Genomic DNA, 21,637 nt, shown 5'->3' with positions numbered 1-21,637 from the left:
GCTCTTCCCTCCATCTAAGAAGACTGTCATCATCTCATACTGCACGGGAGATGGCAGTGGTAAACCCCTCCTGTATTCTACTAAAAGAAAACCACAGGGACCTGTGGTCTCCAGGAATCGACACAGACTCAATGGCTTTACTTTACTTTACTGAGTACTTACTGCCAGTCAAGCAGGCAAATGCTTTGGACACTGGCCTCTAGGTCGCTGCTTGGTAGTATTAAGTCTCCTTGCCCTTGTATCTTCCTATCTAACATTCATCCCTTTCTTTGTTCACCACATTTCCTTTCTCTCCCTCTTTCCTTTTCCTTTTTTCTTCTCTCTCTCACACAGCCCTCAGGTTGCTGCCCTGTTGTGTCAACATGCCCCGCCCCTCTTTCAATCTTGCTAATGCAGCCAGTACTCAAGCTTGGGAACTCTGTGTGTACAGTTTCAATCAACCTTACTACTTTAATCTGAAAAGTCTTTTTCTCTTGACTCTGGCTCTTCCTCTTGACTCTGGGTACACTAAGGTGACCCTCTGCTGTCTAGACTTGATTTGAAATGTATTTATGCTTGCTGATTTTGGACTAGTCACTTTGGGTTTTTTCTGCCAGATGGCTAGCTGCCTCCTTCACCGAATAGTAGAGTTGGCTGCAGAAGGGACAGAATTCCCCTAGCATTCAAATAATTCTATCAACTTCAAGTTAAAACAGTTCCCCTGGAAAACCTGAGTTGGTGGGCCAGCCAAAGGTGCCCTTGCGTTACTTGTGTTTAACAAGGTTTCCAGAACACCTTTAAAAAGAGATACTTCGGTACTCATTGATAATTTGCTTTCTAGCAGCATATCCGACTTCTTCATGTGTTTGGGGTCAATACTAATAAAGGGTCTGTGCAGAATCCTTATCTGGCAGATGAGAAGAAGTTGTTCTCTTGCCTCCCCACACTTTTTAATTAACTGCTTCTCCCCTTTCCCCAGTCTGACTCAGTAGCTAGTTAAGGTATTGGGCATGAAGGCAAACCAGATCAGAGATCTTGAGAAAAATAAGAAATTTACGTGTTTAAAATCCACCACAAAACTGGCTTGTAGATTCAAAATAAATATATAACTATTTATAGGCTTTAATTGCAAAACTTATTGTAATTCTCTTCTTCAACTTCAAACATACAATCATAGACTTTTCACTGCTGGAATTCTTTCCCCCCTTTCAGTTGTAGACCTGGCTATTAAACAGCCTCCTCTCGAAATAATTACTTTGTTGTGTATAAACTGTGTCACTCCCTGGAAGTTACTTGGAAATGTTTAAAATACTTTATCCCTGTTCTTCCTCACAACAGTGTTGTCTCCTTTAAAAACAAAGTGTCTTCCTCAGTCTTGTTTCTGAACAAGACCTTTGCCCTGTCCTCTCACAGCTCAGCCCTCCTAAGCTGTCCTTTCCAACTGCTGATTCTAACTGCTCTCTCCCTTCACAGCAACCTGTGAAGGGGAGGTGGAGTAGCACTGTATGTTAAAGACGGGATATAATCTAACAAGCTAGATAACCTAGGTGGACTGGAGTCCTCCACAGAAATCCTGTAGGTGACAATACAAGGCCTGAAAGGAAACATGCTACTGGGGATGTGCTATCGCCTCTGGATCAAAACGCTGACAGTGACTGGGAGTTGCAGCAGGAAATTAGGGAGATGTCAAGGAGAGGCAGGGCTGTGATAATGTGTGACTTCAATTACCCATACATAGACTGGGTAAATCCACAGTCAGGTAACGACAGAGAGGTCAAATTCCTAGATATACTGAATGACTGTGCCCTAGAGCACTTGGTCTTGGAACCAACCAGAGAGAAGGCGACCTTGGACTTAATCCTGAGTGGCACCCAGGACCTGGTACATGATGTCAGTGTCATTGACTCTTTAGGGAACAGTGACCATAGTGCAATCAAATTCTACTTACATGCGGGGAGAGAATCACCAAGGAAGTCTAACACAGACATTTTGAATTTCAGAAGAGGAAACTTCTCCAAAATGAGGAGTATGGTGAAAAGGAAGCTGAAAGGGGAAATCAGGAAAGTCACTTTGCCCAAGAGTGCATGGAGTTTACTCAAAACCACAATACTAGAAGCCCAGTTAGATTGTATACCCAAAAGGAGGAAAGGTACCACTAAGTCCAGGAGGATGCCAGCATGACTAAAGGGTACCATTAAGGAAGCCATAAAAGGGAAGAAGACTTCCGAAATTGGAAGGCCTGTCCAAATGAAGAGAACAGAAAGGAACACAAACTCTGGCTAAAGAAATGCAAGGTGACAATAAGGGAGGCAAAAAGAGAGTTTGTGGAACATTTAGGTAAAAGTAGCAAAGGGGATAACAAAAACTTCTTTAAAGACGTCAGAAGCAGGAAACCTGCCAGGGAGACAGTTGGACTATTAGACAGTGAGGGAGTGAAAGGGATTATTAAGGAGCATATGGAGGTTGCAGAGAAGCTAAATGAGTTCTTTGCATCCATCTTCATGGCAGAGGATACTGATCAAATACCTGTTCCTGAACCAGGCTTTTTGGAGATGGAGGCTAAAGAACTGAGTCAGATAGAAGTGACAAGAGATGATGTTCTAAACTGTCTGGAAAAACTAAAAACTAACAAATCACCAGGGCCAGATGGCATCCATCCAAGAGTCCTCAAAGAACTCAAATGTGAAATTGCCGACCTCCTTGCTAAAATATATAACAATATTTAATCAGGCTCTGTACTGGAGGACTGGAAAGTAACAAATGTAACACTGGTTTTAAAAAAGGGATCCAGGGGCGATCCGGGAAATTACAGGCCGGTTAGCTTAATGTCCGTTCCAGGCAAATTGATGGAAAGCATCCTCAAGGATAAAATTATAAAGCACATAGAAGAACAGGCCCTGCTGGGAGAGAACCAGCATGGGTTCTGCAAAGTAAATCTTGCATCACGAACCTTCTGGAGTTGTTTGAGAGTATAAACAAGTGTGTGGATCAAGGTGGTCCAGTTGACATAGTACTTCCAAAAAGCTTTCTACAAAGTTTGGCATCAGAGACTCCTGAGGAAACTTAGCAATCGTGGGATAAGGGGACAAGTACATGTGTAGATTGCTAACTGGTTGAAAGACAGGAAAGAGAGGGTAGGTATAAATGGAGAGTTTTCACAATGGAGGGAAGTAAGAAGTAGGGTTCTCCAGGGATTTGTACTGGGACCGGTGATTTTTAATTGATTCATAAATGATCTAGAAATAGGGGTAAGCAGCGAGGTGGCCAAATTTGCAGATGATACCAAACTCTTTCGGGTAGTGAAATCTAAAACAGATTGTGAGGAGCTCCAGGGGGATCTCTGCAAACTGGGTGAGTGGGCGACAAAGTGCGAAATGTGGTTCAGTGTTGGGAAGTGTAAAGTGATGCACATAGGGACAACACCCCACCCCCCCAACTTCAAGTATATGTTGGTATATGTTGATGGGATCTGAGCTGTTGGTGACTAACCAGGAGAGGGATCTTGGGCTCGTGGTGGACAGCTCATTGAAAGTGTTGACTCAATGTGTGGCAGCTGTGAAAAAGGCCTATTCCATGCTAGGGATCATTAGGAAGGGGATTGAAAATAAAACTGTTAATATTATAATACCCTTATGCAAAACTATGGTGCGGCCACACTTGGAGTACTGGGTACAGTTCTGGTCACCACATCTAGAAAAAGACATTGTAGAACTGGAAAAGGTGCAGAAGAGGGCAGCCAAGATGAACAGGGACCTAGAGCACCTTTCTTATGAGGCAAGGCTACAACACCTGGGGCTATTTAGTTTGGGGGGGAAACACAACTGTGTGGAGACATGATAGAGGTCTATAAAATCATGCATGTTGTGGAGAACGTGGATAGAGAGAAATTCTTCTCCCTCTCATATAACACTAGATCCAGGTGTCATCCCATGAAATTGATTGCCAGGAAATCTTGGACCAACAAACAGAAGTACTTTGTCCACAATGCATAATCGACTTGTGGAATTCTCTGCCACAAGATGTGGTTACAGCCAACAACCTGGATGGCTTTGAGAGGGGTTTGGATAACTTCATTGAGGAGAGGTCTATCAACGGCTACTAGTTGGAGGATTATAAGCCACCTCCAGCCTCAAAGGCAGGATGCCTCTGAGTACCAGTTGCAGGGGAGAGGGCATGCCCTCAGCTCCTGCCTGTGGCTTCCAGCTGCATTTGGTGGGCCACTGTGTAAAACAGGATGGTGGACTAGATGGACCTTGGGCCTGATCCAGCAGGGCTGTTCTTATGTTAACCTAGCCAACATATAGCCACACCCCCTAAGTAACTCAATACTCCTAGCAACCATAATATTCTTAAGCCACTGCCGTGTAATCACATTAACACTTTGTTCTCCATTTCTTTGCCAAGACTCTTCACAGGGTCAGATTAGTATTTTACTGTGGTACACTAGCCTTCTTACCAAAGATTTTAACAAGGGTAGTAGAATCTTTGTAATACTGTAATATGTTCAAGAGCACAAATAATCAGTAGCCCTGATGACCCCTCTTTTTGTTGTTGCTGAGAATGCCAATATATAATAGTTATAAACAGACTCACGGTTACTCAAGGTAAAAGTAGCCAATAATATGCTAGCATTGTCACATCAAACAGTTATAGATCTTCTTGAAAGTGGAATGCAGAGCTTACAGGCAGGCTGTCAGATAAAATATTCCTTGGTTAAGCTGTGTGTGTATGCGTGTGCACATGCACACTCTCTTGCTCTCTCCACCTCCACATCCTATGTTTTCAAAGGAGGTGCTAGGAAAGGGAAGGAGAATTTGGACGTTCACTATACATGCTAACATAAAAACACCCCTGCTGGATCAGGCACAAGGCCCATCTAGTCCAGCATCCTGTTTCTCACAGTGGCCCACCAGATGCCTCTGGGGAGCCCACAGGCAAGAGGTATGTGCATGCCCTCTTTCTTGCTGTTGCTCCCCTGCAACTGGTATTGAGAGGCATCTTGCCTCTGAGGCTGGAGATGGCCCACAACCACCAGACTAGTAGCCATTGATAGACATGTGTACCATGAATCTGTCTAAGCCCCTTTTAAGATCATCCAAGCTGGTAGCTATCACCACATCCCATGGCAAGGAATTCCATAGATTAATTATGTGCTGTGTAAAAAAGTACTTCCTCTTGTCAGTCCTAAATTTCCCAATCTTCATTTTCATGGGGTGACCCCTGGTGCTAGTGTTGTGTGTGAGAGAGAAAAATTTCTCTCTGTCTACCTTCTCCACCCCATGCATAATTTTATATACCTCGATCAGGTTTCCCCTTAGTTGCCTCTTTTCTAAGGTCAAGAGCCCCAGATGCTGTAGCATAGCCTCATAAGGAAAGTGCTCCAGGCCCCAGATAATGTTGGTTGCTGCCTTCTGCTCCTTTTCCAGTTCTACAATATCCTTCTTAAGATACGGTGACCAAAGCTGTACGCAGTACTCCAGATGTGGCCACACCATAGATTTGTATAAGGGCATTATAATATTATAACATTTTTATTTTCAATCCCCTTCCTAATGATTCCTGGCATAGAATTAGCCTTTTTCACAGCTGCTGTGCACTGAGACAACACTTTCAATGAGCTGTCCAGCATGATCCCAAGATCTCTCTCCTGATCAGTCAGCGAAAGCTCAGATCCCATCAGCATATATGTGAAGTTGGGTTTTTTTGCCCCAATGTGCTTCACTTTACACTTGTTGACACTGAACCACATTTGCCATTTTGCCGCCCACTCACCCAGTTTGGAGAGATCTTTTTGGAGCTCCTCACTGGATTGCAGCATGTGTGAGGCAGCCATCAGAATCCTTATTTCACACAATAGTAGTTGACAGGGACCAGTTTTTGCATTAAGTGGAGAGTCATATATGATTAATAACATCTAAGTGAATCGTTAATGAATGTGACTCCACATTTTTTTGCTTAAATATTCTAGTATTCAAATACAATAGAACAACCATTGCACATGCTCTCCATAATCTGTATTTATCCAATTTTGCTCGGTGCCTTCTATATTGACCCTGTGCTGACATGATGGTCTAAAACAGCTGTCCCATTTAACAACATTTCCTTCGTATTTCCCCAAGTCATGTGAATGTCAGCAGCAGTTAACTTCTAGTTATTATGATGTCTTGTCAACTCAGTGAACATTTGTATTTTTCACTTTGAAATGGTCTACAAGTACCATGCAATGGGTTTGAGCATACACAGTACACATTACTGAAGTATTTGCACTTGAGTTGATATGAATAGTTGTAGATTAAGGGAAATATTGTTTGGGGTAAAACTCACATTTTCTCATCCTAGGTATAAAATGGTGTTTTCCCCTTTGAAGTCATCTTGCTTCTTTTAATGGATCAGCTTTAAAAAGAAACTACTTAATTAGGGATATAATGCATTCTGTTTGTATTAATGACTGAAAGTTTTTAATTCATTCTCTCTCTAAGGTTTATAATCTCTATCTCTCCTTGTTTCACAAGGAAAGCAAGCCAATTTTGTTATTTTCTATATATATATGGCCTATCAGGGAAAGTTGAGGAATAATACAACCAACATTTTTTGCTTAAAATAGCTGATATTTTTTTTAAAAGGAAAAGAGAAGAATAATTGTACTTGAGAAAGATTTCTCCTGAAAATTGTTCTTGAAGTCCATTGTAGACTGAGTATGGTATAGCATCTTTTTATTTAAAAGAGAGAGAGAGAGAGCCATCTTTGGAAATGAAGTGCAGGGAGGTGAAATATATACCTGAATCTCCAAGTCTCTGGAGAACTTGGTAATTTTGGCATATATTTCCATTACAATAATTTTACTTTGAATGAGCTCTCAGAATCCTACGTTTTAGAGAAAAGCAACACCTTTCTTTTTGTAAATTGCAAAGCAGCTTGTCTCCTAGACAGGAACACTTCCTGCCACCAGGATAAGGAAAAAAATGGAGGAGAATATAGTTATATGCTTGTGCACAACTGCCTCCTTATGAGACTATGGAGTACTCCTGAATGATTTCCTTAGTATTCCTTTCCAAATTTTATTGTTTCCACAGATCTAACATTTCTGAGCTAAAACAATTACACATCAAATTGCATTTTGCTAAACAGATTAATGGCCAACACATTAATGAATACATTTTTACAACATTAGTTCTATTTCAGGGTGTGGTAGAGGAAGAAGATTGAAGTTGTTACTGAACCATGAAGTAATCACTTTTCTGATGAGCTTAGCACCACAGCGATCAATAGAATTATCTCTGGATCAGGAGATCTCTGGTCCAAACCTTGGCCATTGATTCAATATTTTGACTTCAGTGCTTCATTTGCAATATGGAACTATCATAATTTTTATTTATTCATTCATTTTTATGCTTTCTGTCCAGAGATCCCATGATGGTGATAAAATTTAAATGCAAAATACGTTAAGACAAATAGCAGTTTTGTAATAAAGTAAAAGTAGTATAAACATCACATTGCCAGTCCAGCTGGTACCACTCATCACAGAAGCTGGAGTAGGACCTTACTAAGGTCCTCATATGTTTGTATGGGAGGGTACACTCCTGAGTAGATAGTTCTTGTTAGGGCCTGAACTATTTGAAACTGGTTAGGGCAAAAATGTGACAAGACAATTAATATGAGAAAATACATATTACATACAACTTGTAGCAAATAGAACTAATTGTTTAAAAATGGCACATGTTTTTGGAACAGAATTAATAGTATGCAGAGTTTTGGTTAAGAAAACTTTGGGAGACAGCTTAAACACCAAAAGATGCAGTTTAAAAGAAAGTAGAAATTCAGTACATGAAGTATATGAGTCCAGAGGTTCCTTGTAATTGGTGTCCCAACCAAATCAAAATCTGGGTGGGCATCTTACCCAGATTATACAAGACTTATTAAATGTAAGAATGTTTCCAGCAGTAAGGACAGAGGGATATATTGGCTTGTCAATACATTAATTCCAAAAGAGATAATGAAAGAATCGCATGCATTATTATTTATAAAAGATTGCTTCAGCTTCAGTATTGTACTAATACATTTATTATTAAGTTTTATGGAACTGATCACTAAAACATATACAATATGCTGGGACCATACAGAATTATTTGTTAAATGATGGTTTTGTTTGTGCCATTTTACTGTTTTTAGGTGTATGGGCATCTTATTTTAAAAATGTTATCAGGGTTTAATGTGCATAGTTTCTTCTTACTGCATTTGGATCATTTCCTAATGTGATTGTCCAAGAGCTGGCTTGTAACTATTGATTTTCATTAATGCTGAACTTTGGACCCAAGCTGTTTAAACAGATTACAACCTGTTTTTTCAGAGAAAACTTCCTCCTGCATTTAACAGGAGTAGCTGGATTATTTGCCTTATTTGATTATATACTTATGTAGCATGTGTTAGAGGAAACGTGAATATTCAAGGTCAACACCATTGGTGACAACACCATTAAGGGGGAAAATGCATTCAGAAGAATATGCACCATCTCCCTCTCTGTTAATGTTCTTCATGACTTCAGCATAAAAACTCCATCCCTATAACCTGTGATTTCAGCAGCACACACATCAGCAATGTAGAAACAAATCAGACTACATTTTGAATTACATAAATTAATAGAGTTGAACAACATATGTTCTCTAAACTACATAAAAATAAAGGTGTGCCCTCGAGTTAATGTAGACTCCTGGTGAACACAGAGCCCTGTGGTTTTTCTTTTGTAGAATACAGGTGGGGTTTACCATTGCCATCTCCCGCGCAGTATGAGATGATGTCTTTCAGCATCTTCCTATATCACTGCTGCCCATTATAGGTGCTTCCCATAGTCTGGGAAACGTACCAGTAGGGATTCGAACCCATAACCTCATGCTTGCTAGGCAAGTCATTTCCCGCTGTGCCATTAGGTGGCTACATGTGACCCCTAAAACATTTGAGAGTGCTCTCTATCTCTTGTATAGGATTGGGGCGAACATTCAAGGATGACCAACTCTGGCACTAGCTGAGAAAAAATTGTCAGCTCAGGCACTGATAAAAAAATATTGTAATTGCCACTCAGCAAGAAGTGTTCCAAGCTGCTGTTGGCAAGATACTTCCCCCCAAGACCCTTGTGGAGACTTAATGGTGAGGGTGGCTTGAAGTACTCTTTGACTGCCATGGTCTTCCTTTACCTGTAATGTGATGCCCATTATCCCCATCATTGTAGCCAATGATGCGATTGCGGGGACATTGCATTATAGGTGGAAAAAAATGGTGGATGCCAGTATGACTGGCTTGCCCACCCATGCACCCCCAACTGATGGAATTCACAGAGGCACTTGACTTGCCTGTGGAACCCCATGAATAGAATATTTTAGGGGACAAATGAAATTTTTTGGAAGTTGTCTAGGGTGTAATGGCAAACAAAAAGAGGAACAAATAAACAACTTTTCGCACATTATAATTTAATACTTCAGGCATCCAATTACTTTTCACATTTGAAGTTGTCATATTAGGAAAAATAAAATAAAGGACAATCTTATATGTTCACCAGTTTTTCCTGATTCTAACACTTGAAGGTGAGGAGTGGCATTTTTTAATGTTCTCCCATATTTAAAAAATAAACAAAGCAGCCTGCATTTAGATAATAGCACATCAGAGAGAAGGTGAGAGTATAACATTTCTGTATTATGTACTAGTTTTCTACACCCTGCTTTTGAAAATCTGTTTCTAAATATTGCCAGGTAAGGTGCCCAAAAGCTGAAATGAGCTTGCTGGACCTAACAACCATATTGGATGGAGTGAATTCTCTTAGATTGATACTGTAATTAGGATTTAAGATTCGTCAGAAAGATGAATGAACTTCTGATTGGTTTATGAAGGGGTGTGACTTTTAATGGGACATGAGATATTAGATATTTGAGATCCTTTTGGGTCTCTTGGTAGTGTTCGACACCATCAACCATATATCGTTTGGGAGTGTCTGAGGGGATTGGGGGTAGGAAGCACTGCTTTGCAGTGGTTTCACTCCTATCTCTCAGGCAGATTCCAGATGATGTCCCTTGGAGACTCTTGTTTTTCAAAATCTGAACATTTATATGGTGTTTCCCAAGACTCCATACTGTCTCCAGTGTTTTTTAACATCTACATGAAATGACTGGGAGATCAGGAGATGTAGTGTAGGGTGTTATCATTATGCTGATGACACCCAAATCTATTTCTCCATGTCAACATCATCAGAAGGCATAACCTCTCTAAATGCCTGCCTGGAGGTGGTGATTTATTTATTTATTTATCATATTTTATACTGCCTGATATGTACATCGCTTCTGTACATTTTCTATTGTACAGAAAAGTCTGTACAATAAGGTTTTTAGCCCTCTTCTCCCACAAAGTTGCCGGTAACGTAGCCAACTATATTGCAAACCCTCATTTTCATTTATATGGTTGGCAATGGTGTGATGAAAATCCCCAGAAATGCATGAATCCAAATGCATGAGTTGGACCCTGGGTTGGATCTACAGACACTACAACTCTCCATATTAAAGTGTGTGCTGTGTAGCCCTTGGCTAGTTGCAAATTATTTAAACCAAATAAAAATTAGTGGTTTTCGCATTGGGTATAATTGCCATAGACGTTGAAAATAACTTCAATAAACTGTGTTGCCAATTTGGAATATATCTTTGCTGCAGATAGTTCAATTTAAATAAATTAGGAATACTCAACTCATTGTAGAGGAATTTCTGATTTGAAGCCACTTGCCTCTAGATCAGGGCCGCTCAACTTCAATCCTCTAACTGTTTTTGGACTACAGTTCCCATAATCCCCAGCCAAGTGGCCAATAGCCAGGGATTATGGGAGATGTAGGCTCTAGAGGGAAGTATTTGAAGTACTTTAAAAACTTTTGATATTCTCCTAAAAGAGAGACATCAATAACTAACTCATTCTGGCTCCTCATGTATAAATGTCTTTCCCCACTCAAATGTTTTCAGGTGGATATAGGACCAACTATTTTAAGAGTAGATAACTGTCTTTCCTGTATTACCCAGTGGTTGGGTTTTGTTTTGCTTTTAAAAATAATATTCTAACACTTGCAGAATGCTTATGTTAATCATTTAACATCAACCTTAACAAATGGCCTGTATCCCAGGAATTGAAGCTGCAAAATTAGCTTAGCAGGGGAGGATAACACTTCACACTCAACAGGTCTGTGAGACAAACAGTGAACTTCCTTTAGCGAATACCACAGATGTTTTCTGACATTTTATGCAGGGGAAGAGCCTTCTGGAATTACAAGCCTTCAGTGGAATAAGGGCTGCCTTCTGTCTGTTACTTTCCTGAATCTAGGTACTGTTGGTAATTCTAGCTACAGCCTCTTTGTGGATGTTGTGGGATGCTCAGTGACAAACATACTTCTCAAAGGTGGTTCTGTAATTTGTGACTTTAAATACAGCACTGAAGTGGGTGATTTGTAATGGGGAGTATTGAAAGTAAATATGCATCAGCTGCTCTTGTGAAATGCCTTCATGCTGTCCTCATGTGACTACTGCATTCTCCTTTTGAGTTCTTTTATTTCCAGGCAGCTGTGGATGTTTTTTTGTTATGGGTTATTATGGTCATTTTTAAACACTTTAAAAAAGCTTCCCACAGAAAAGTCATATGCAGCAATATAGCTTGTTTTGTAGAAATAGGCAAGAGTGCCAAATGGGAAATCTGAACAGCAAAAACGATTTCATTTTAACTTCTGCCCCTTTTTATGATAGAAAGTACTGATAGACTTCCTTATCATTGTCTGGTGTGTGTTCATTGGAGATGGAAGTAAAGTGGATAAAACATCAAAGCAAAAGGTTCTCTAAACAATATTTTCTTAATACCAACTGTGTAAATATTGAAGAAATTAATTGCGCATTATGCCTTCACAATCCTGAAGTGAGAAATAAATGTTCTCATTGTGGAGCTAAAACACAACACCAAGAGTCTACTTTTGAAGTGTTGCCTTCAGATCAGTTTCAAAGAGTTGGCTTCTTCATACCATGTGCCCCTGGCCCCTGAAGATTGGCTACAGGTAAAGCTTGTGGTCATTTTCTATACTTGTATTATTATCAGGTGTCCCAGGTTTCAGCACAATAGTGTAATGTTGTGGCAAAAAGGAGAAACGTGTTTTGTTTTCTGAACAACCAACATGATTCACTCCAATTGGGATGGGGCTGGATGGCATACAGGAACAGGAACACAGAAGTTACAGAAGCCAACCTTTGTCAAGAAAGGGAGACATCATTTGATAACCAAGACTTGCAGCCTGCCAAGACGTTGATCCAGAACCACATGCAGCCAGGAAGTCTTTGAGACCTCGAAACCTGTCAAAGCCAGCTTAGTTGTGATGTTTCTTAACAGTGACTAGAAATCACTTTCTCTACATAATCTTCACTAAGTGTCAGGTAGCTTTGTAGGTTTCATGTAGCAGGAACTAATCCATGCAGGTCCTGGTTTGGATACCTTCAAGAACTTAATGTGCTGGTTCTTCAAAATCATTAAATGAGAATTTCTGATTGAAGATTTTATTATTAATTAGCAGTTCTTCAGTGAGGTTCGCCTGGCTTCATCACTTTGTTCTTTTAGATGCCAGATAAAAGACCTTTTTGTTCATTCAGGCTTTTAAAATGTTGGTTTCCAGATTTTGATTCTTAACCAATTTTAAAATAGTTTTAAAATGCTTTGTATTGCATTTTGTCTGGCTCCCCACTCCCCCCCGCCTTTGGTCTGTTATGGTTTAATGTGTTGTGTCTTTTTATTTCAAGTTTTAATGCTGTGTTGTGAGCCACCCAGAGAACAATTTGGTCCAAATCATTTAGGCAAAACACAAGTTATCCCACTTCCAGATCAAACGTTAATATGTCCACCATCTTTAATTGGGGTGGATGACATCATGACAAAACAGAGACCTGGGTGATTTCATAAGCTTACTTTCCTTTAGGGAAGTAGGCTAAAATCTAGCTATTTTCTCTACTATTGTGCTGTAGTAAGAACATTATAAAATGTAAAAATCACCATAATTTGTGACTCAATTAATAATAAAAACTTGGTATTGCAGTATCTTGATTTTGGAAGTGGGGGAGTTGTTATTACAGATAAATGAGCTTTCCCCCTTCTGGGATGTTTGTTTCTCACCATTTTGTTTAAATAACAAAAACGCTCTCAGCCACACACATACCCCTAGCTAGAATCTTAATATTGAAGTTAATCAGCCGTAGATGGAACTGATGCTAGTTGTAACAGTTGCTCACCATGCTTCTGTTAGCTGAGGGGGAGAGGGGGCACATCTATCACTTTGGCCAGATAGTCCTTTTCCCAGCTTCTTCATTGACAGGTATCAATAAAACCAGACGTTGGGGGAATGTGCTACATTTTAACTAGGCTAGGAAAAAAGAACAATATGAATTCAGTTTCCTTAATATATATATATTTTTTTTAAAAGGCAAAATGATTCCTACATGAACTTACTAGCATATCTGAAAACATCTTTGCAATTGATGTCTTAACACCTTTATGTGTTTAAATTTTAAAAAGTTGTTTTTGTGGTATAGATGAAGAGTACCCCAAACACCACATCTTCTCAAATGTGTGGGGAGATCTCTTTAGAGTACTAATACTAAATTTTGGTCTATGACCGTAAATAAACATGACATTGACACTGAGTACTAATACTCTGTCTAAAGATTCTCATAATGGCCCTCTCTTCCCCTCACCCACGTGTTCCTCACCATACATATAGACAGGATCTTTGGGCTTCAGTACTGTGGAAGAAAGAGAAGGCCATGGTTACCATATCTCACCCATGTTTTATGGCAGTGCCCCTTTAGCTGCTTTAGTGCACTCATAGGGCTTTTCTTGTGAACTGGAATTTATCCTGCCCTTTGGGCCGAAGCAATGTTCAACCCAAATACAGTTGAGGCAAATACAGAACTCTCAACTCTGTATTCACCTCTTTACGCATTAATGGGTACCGTAGGGGGAATCAGAATTCAGGGTGTGTGCATGTCCATGCATGTACTCAGTCCTTCCTTTGCCTACTGCTTCTGTTCCACAGTCCCTGCTCCACCTCTATTCCAATATTACTAGACATGTAAGCTGGCTGCCCTTAGAGGCAGCACTAAAAATAGAGGTCTGTGTTTTAAAAGTATTGTGCAAAGAAGGTGCTATGTGTCAGATAGAGACAAAGTTGTTTGCAGGGCTGAGATGATAATACCAAGGGAAGCTGCATTCACAGTAGGTGAGGAAATGTCCCAATGTAATGTTATACTTGTCAGAAGTCCTAGAGTTCTTGTGTTTTGTTTTGAAAGAACCGGTTCACTGAAATACAGTACCTTACAGAAAGGTTAGCTGGTGTAAAATGTTCTCCAAGGTTTGTCTGATAGAGGACAGCTAAGTGCCAGAAAACCATGGTAATATATTTCCATATATTAGCTTTTAAATAAAAGTTTATTAAACTTTTTGCATCTTGCCAAACAAATAACATAGAACCTTGGGGAGAACAAATGGTAACAAGTCTGCACCTAAACAAACAAACATCAACCTTGATGCTTTGTGCAATTACTGAATCAGGAGATTATTCACTTACTGTTTCTGGAGGCTATGGCATTGTGAGCTCTAGCCTTGTTTGTTTGATTTCCATTTCAAAACGTGCCAAAGCTGTAAGCTTTCTGTTCCATTTTTTTAAAAGTACAACTTAAGTGGGTTTATCAAGCGGTTTTCACTTGCACTGCCATTTCTCCCTCCTCTTAATATTTCATTGTTAGACATCTAATTTTCCCAGACACCAGCAAACAGCCCTGCAGCTGGGACTGCCTAACAAATTGCTTACACGAAGACAGGCATCAGTTTGGCTGCATAAATCTCATGCCATCAGGGTGCCTAACATTGCACCATCTCCAGCTTGCTTTTCTTCCCAAAGATTAAGTGTTCCTTCTGCACGACTCTCCCTCATTTACCACCTACTAATGGTGCCTGCTGAGCCATGAGGCTGCCCGAGACTGTGCTTTTGCCTATACAAATGCTGAGAAATTGTTTCTCATCTGACAAATATGTAATTATTTTCTCCTGTTCCAGTGGCGATTATTAGGGTAAATTGAAGCTCATTTGGTGGCTGCACTTGAAACAGCATTTTGCAGTATGTCATTCTAGGACCCAGCATTGCACGTCTGATGCTTTGTGCTAGGGAATTGGTCTTGGTAATTGATGATTTTAGGACAAGGAATCTCATAAGCTGAGGTAAAGGGGTTTTTATAAGGTGAAGATATTGAGCTTAGGACAGCTACTTGAAACCCAAGTAGTGCTCCAAGCCTACTGAAGGGGAGGGGGTGGAGTATGTAATAACCAGCTGTCAACAACCTGCAGATTGCTGGTAGTCTTGTAAATATTTTAAATTGTGTAGGGTTTAAAAAAAAACCTGTGGGAAATATTTTTTTAAAAACCACCAGAATGACTTGGCACAAATTCTCAAAGTACTTTATTTTGAGATTACTAAAAATGTTTTTGTGTGTTTCCATCCTGCTCCTCTGACTGGCATCGATGTGAACCAAGCATTAAATCGACTAACCACGTATAGGATATGATTCAAAGCTCTGCAGGACTCCTGGTGCATTCAGAGAGCTCCCAGGCTGCCCAGTTCTTTCTGTATTGGAGAGTGTGATGTTCATGCTCATTGAGAATGGCTGTTGTGAGCGTGGGATGTCTTGCTGATGGAGGGTTGTGCACAAAGTGTTGTGTGTGCCCACTGGAACCCTTCAAGCTGCATAGTTGGCATTCAAGACAAAAATCTCTCTAAGGGTAGACTTGATTGTCCGTGGTGGAAGAAGGTCTCCCATTGTCACACGGATGGAAAAAGTGGGCTGTTTTTTAATTAAGGACTTGATGTCTGATGAGGTAATGAAATACATGAGCTTGGTGTTCAAATTCAAACACTGAGATAGTGGCACGTACAAGGGGGAGAATGGGTAAGGTCAATTGAGGGAGGAGGAAATGAGATCATAGATTCATATGTAATATACAGTGTTTGTGGTTTGGAAGACAGCGTTGACTTCAAAACTAAAACATTGTGTGGTTTTTCAACTATATGAAAATTAGATGAATATTAAGATTACTCACTGGCTAACAAAAGGCTTGTAAAGTAGACTTCAGTGGCAGACTTGCTTAAAAGAAAATGTTAATGATTAAGCCAGAGGATGTTTTCTCAACATGCTTCATTGTTTTTCTTGCTCTTGTCCTTGAGACTGTTAGTGTTGCAAATACTCGGCAGTTTTGTATGTGTACAAAGAGCATGTGGGATCTGATGCCAGAAGCCAATACCACTGGTATGTGAATTACCAGATTGTTTCATGTCTGGACTTAACTGATGTTGGAAAAGGAACATAGTGGGCATAAGAGACAACACAATTTCATATACCTCTGTCAGTGTTTTCTTGGCAGTTGATTGGAAAATGTTATTAATGCTAGATGTTGTGTTCCCTTTTCAATAAAGGCAAAGATTGCAGAGCAGGGCCCAGCCACAATTGAAGAATTGGCTTGGAGTATAAATTTATGCACATGTGTGTAGAGCATTAATGCAGAGAGTTTTGGACTAAAATAGTCATGTGAAAAAATGCATTGTTCAATACAATGCGTCTGAATTCAACTCATTTAAAAAGTTGTCATTGCATTTTTACTACAAACAGGATGGAAGTTTTATGAACCTAGATTAGTGTCATCTTCTCTTCTGGGAAAGCTGACACATGAAGAGTTGTTAGTAACAAATGAAATCTCATTCTCCCTTTATTATATCAGATGAATGGCATTCAAAGGAATGAAAATACTAGCCATACCTCATGAACATTAATGTACAAATGCATATTTTCAGATTGTCCAGTTCTGATTAAATGTGTATCACTGCCCCCTGGTGTCTTGCAGAGGTGGGCACTCTAAGCATGGTTAGCTCCTTGCAGCACTGTATTGTGCTTCTATGGAACCAGAGACTGGGTGGCATTGGGAAAAGTGCACTGGAATATTTGAGAAGTGTAGTTCCCCGCCTACACACACTTTTTACCATGTGGAAGTGTAGTCCCCTCCCACATACACACGTTTACATGTGGAAAGCAACAATCCTTGTAGGTTCCCAGTTCCATAGAAGGGTTCTCAGCACCAGACATGGCAGATCCTGCATTGAGCTGGCTGTGCTGAGAGCACCCACTGTCAGGGGGGTGATACACATTTATTGGAACTAGGCATTTTAATGCATTTATTGTTCAAATTTAATGCAATTCAGTTGCTATTTTATTTAATCTTCCATTTTAAACCAGTGATCCTTAAAGCAGCTAGCAATGGTTAAAAGAATTAAAATCCAATAACATTAATAATATGCAATGATTTAAATCAGGGGTTCTCAACATTGGGTTTCCAGATGTTATTGGACTTCAACTCCCATAATCCTTTGCCCCAGTGGCCTTTGGCTAGGGATTATGGGAGTTGAAGTCCAATAACATCTGGGGACCCAACGTTGAGAATCCCTGATTTAAATAGTGTTTAAAAAGAGAGAGACACGATACAATCTAATAAAGCCAGCAACTACAGTTCAAAGCTTGGTTAAACAGAATTTCTTCCTGCACTCTTAAAAGGGCTGATGGCATAATATGGCAAGTTTATCTTGAGAGGATGCAGACTGAGGCCCACTATCAAAAAGACCCTGTTTCTAGTAATCACTATGCATTACAGAGGGGTACAAATAAAATCTCAAAACTAGTAATAAAATCTTTATAGTTGTTTTGTTTCTATGGCCAACCTTGTTTTTTTAAAAATTGTTTTCAACATTTATTTAACGCTTGATTTTTAACATCATTTTCTCTCTTTGCTTTACAGGGCCTTTTGTGAGCTACTGTTGTTGAATCCTGTGACAGCTGAAGCCAGATCTTTCTGAAGGGGGGAAAAAATGTTTGCACCATCTTGTCCCCCTCGTCATACTTAGAACACTTGATTCTGTTTGAAGAAAATCTGCAGTGGAATCGCTTAACAATTCTGAAGTGCAACTATTCTTGTATGACTTCTACTTATATGTAAGAACTTTTTGCTTATCTCTTTCTCCTGAAAAAAGGTTTACTGGGATACTTCAATTTTTTTCCTAAACCCAATGCTGTATTATCTTGCAAATATTAAAATATTAAGTCCTGGCAATGTGTAATTGTTTAATAACCATAAGAATGATAAATGATTCTTGGTATTAAATTTTTTTAAAAAATATTGATATTGGAGAGGATAATTGCTAAAGTTACCTCATTTTGGTATAGTTGAGAACTGGTATATTAATTAAAATTGGAAGATCTGATAGACATTGTGTTCATGACAGCTAGCAAGATGTTTTGGTCTGTTTAAGGTGTAGAAACAAATGACTGTTCAGTGTCTAGTGTGGTATGCGAAGAGTATTGCACAGAGGAATTCCTGAGAACAAATAGATTTGGTATATTCTACTATCTTGTATTCATAAATATTTTTTGAAGTCTCATACGGTAGAAATCATAGCTGCACTTCCCACTGATGCCTTCCATATTAACTAATTCTGTTATGTGTCTTAAAAGGTGCTAGAGTACCTCTAAACCTAGAGGTTCAATTTACTTGTTACGGCTGATGGCCATTGCAGGACCTATCCTCTGACCTTTTCTAATTCAGTTTTTTTTTAATACCGCCCTTCCAAAAGGTTCAGGGCAGTTTAGTTTCAACCCATTTAGATCCCCAGCTCTTCCTTTGTGTGTGTGTGTGTTTATGAGAGCGATGTTAGGACTCTTTGTCAACTGCTTTTAAGGGATGGTAGGGAATGTCCTTCATTGCAGTCTGGTATACTAAAGAGGTTATGGGTATTTGTTAATTATCATTGATATGCCACTCGTACTAATATAATAATAATAATAATAATTTCAACTTAGCTGAATATTGCAGTATTGAATGCTGTTCATGTATAAGGAATGAGATTGAATCTGACTGATCTGCGCACTGGTCCATGACCGTAATAAAGGACTGACTGACTGACTGACTGACTGATCTGCTCCTTAAAGAAGGTTGTTATTGTCCATGGTTTATCAATGCACTGTTTATGGATTGGCATTGCATTTCATGCGTAATGAGCTTATATAATAATGGGCAGATATATTTCTTGCAACTTTGTGATAGGCTCATTAATATTGCTTCCTAGCATGTCACACTCACCATTGACCAATCATCTTTGAGGATAGGTTTCAGGATTACTTATAGTTGTCCATTTTCCTGTTAGTTGCATTACAGATGTAACCTCTAATGAAGTTAATCTTTGCTCACTCAGTATAGGAACATAGGAAACTGCCATATACTGAGTCAGACCATTGGTCTATCTAGCTCAGTATTGTCTTCACAGACTGGCAGCGGCTTCTCCAAAGTTGCAGGCAGGAATCTCTTTCAGCCCTATCTTGGAGAAGCCAGGGAGGGAACTTGAAACCTTCTGCTCTTCCCTGAGCGACTCCATCCCCTGAGGGGAATATCTTACAGTGCTCACACATCAAGTCTCCCATTCATATGCAACCAGGGCAGACCCTGCTTAGCTATGGGGACAAGTCATGCTTGCTACCACAAGACCAGCTCTCCTCTTCTTGACGTCAGTACTCTTCTGGCACAGAAGGGAAGAATTGGTGCTGTGTGGAGCCACCCTATTCCAAGGTGGCATAAACTCCATGATTTAACTTTTCAAAGTTGCCTTCATCCCCTTTTCAGTACAGTATGAAAGATGGGCAAACAAGCTCCATTGGCATTATCCAGAGTACAAGAGCCTTACCCTGAAAGAACTGAATTGCAGATCAAGTGCCACACTGTGATAGCCATGTAGGACTGCATAACTGATACGCAAACAGACTTGTCAGACTCGGTCAGTCATACAAACTTGTTCTAGGTTTTCATGTTTCGTTGGAAGATAATGGCAGCTGTAGTAATAATGGAAAAGAGAGGGGATCTTACAAAAGAAACAGCAGCAGCAAGAGGAATAAGATAACATTGACACAAAACTAAGTGAATTTGTCATTTATTCTGTCATGAAGTGCATAAGCAGCTGCATATGAAGTACTTTTGTGTTTTAGTTTAGATAGTGCAGCACCGGTTTAAACATTCACTTAGGAATAATTTTATGAAAACATCTGCCTGTAATTTAGAGGCACCTGAAAAGCAAAAACTTAAGAGAAAATTTACTTTTGAAACCTGGATTCAGACATGGTTAAATGCAGGGAATATAGTTTTAATGACCTTTACACAGAAAAATGTGTAACCAGAATAATGTGGCAGAAGTTGAATAACTATGTACGTTAATAATTAAAGGACACTTTAGTTTTATAACCTCAGTGCGATGCAAACTGCAGAGACTTCTAATGCTTTCCCTGGATCTGAAAGCACAAAATACTTGTGCCTCCTTTCCCCCTCACTTGGAAAAAAAAAAGATATTATACAAAGTAGTCTTAACTGCACGTAGTGAAAGGATACCCCAATATGGCTCAGCTGAGGAGATTTACCCATTCCCTTTTATGTAGGGTATTGTGCACTCAGCATAACATATTTGTTTAAATTGCACCTCAGCATTTACTTCAACTTCTGCCAGCTCCTAGTACTATACTTTCCCCACTCCTGGTTATGAGCCTCCTAAAGATGGCTTCTTGAGAGAATATGTCCTTGGGCAAAATCTTAGAAACCACAGTTTCTCAGGTAGAAGGATTCCCCAAACCTTCCCTGTGCTTGCTCTTCTTATGTAAGTAAACTTTTCAAGGCATTTAGCTTGTCATACATATTATACTAGAGCTTTTAAAAGAAGAACTGTATTTTTTATTGAAATCACATATTGAAACTCATCAAAGAACATAGGCAGTTGTGGAAAAGAGATTAAAAAAACTTGTGCACACAGGCCTGCAACAAAGAGTTGATCACAAGCAAACCCTTAACTTAGAATCTATATGTATCTTCAGGTGACAGATTGACAGAGTTAGTCTCAGATGGGATGGTGTACCTAAGATTAATCCCCAGTTGTGTTAATAGGCTTCCATGATTTGTTGCCAATTTATAAAGGTTATGTGTGTTTAGTGCTGGGGATAGTAAAGAGTAATTGCTAGATCTTATAGCTACTAAAAGAAAAAAGAAGAAAAAGCTGACTTCCCATTTTTAGAAGCCCAGTTTGTGTCCTGAAACCAGTAGCTGACATTCAGACTAATCTTCCACGGTGTGCCAGTGTGCAGGTTCTGTTGAAAAGGGGAGGGAGGTGCTTTTCAATATGCTCTCCTTCCATCTGATGCTACCTGTGACTCCGGAAACCATCTCCCTGAGAGTCCCCAACCCTCAGGGACATAATTTCAAAGGCACAGGTGGCTGTGTTATACCAGAATGCAAGGAGATTGTGGTGAAAAATCAAACCTTTATTGCTTCACAATTCAGCAGAATCCCTTACAAGTTTATTGCTCTCTGTCTAGTCAACACTATAACTATTCTGGGGTTTCCCCCTCCCCTTTCCCACTAGGCTTTCCTTTTTAAAGTGACAGTACCATATTAACAATTAATACCAAAAAAGCCTTAACCAAACTGGATTACATTTCAATTCCTTTCACACACACACACACACCCCAAAATGCACACCCCTCAT

The 21,637-nt window shown here is 39.6% G+C and overlaps 1 protein-coding gene across 7 annotated transcripts in view; it reads left to right on the top strand.

Annotated features, from left to right (window-relative positions):
* Positions 1-21,637, top strand: part of PLXNB2 (plexin B2) — a 467,944-nt gene that overhangs the window by 140,433 nt on the left and 305,874 nt on the right. For all 7 annotated transcript variants that reach the window (XM_053253237.1, XM_053253239.1, XM_053253232.1 and 4 more), the window contains one exon: positions 17,863-18,056. The gene's annotated coding sequence lies outside the window, so the exon portion shown is untranslated. The remainder of the gene's footprint in view (positions 1-17,862; positions 18,057-21,637) is intronic.

The sequence above is a fragment of the Hemicordylus capensis genome, chromosome 5 (assembly GCF_027244095.1).
Source record: "Hemicordylus capensis ecotype Gifberg chromosome 5, rHemCap1.1.pri, whole genome shotgun sequence".
Lineage (NCBI taxonomy): Eukaryota > Metazoa > Chordata > Lepidosauria > Squamata > Cordylidae > Hemicordylus > Hemicordylus capensis.
This window is presented reverse-complemented; position numbering and strand designations above follow the sequence as displayed.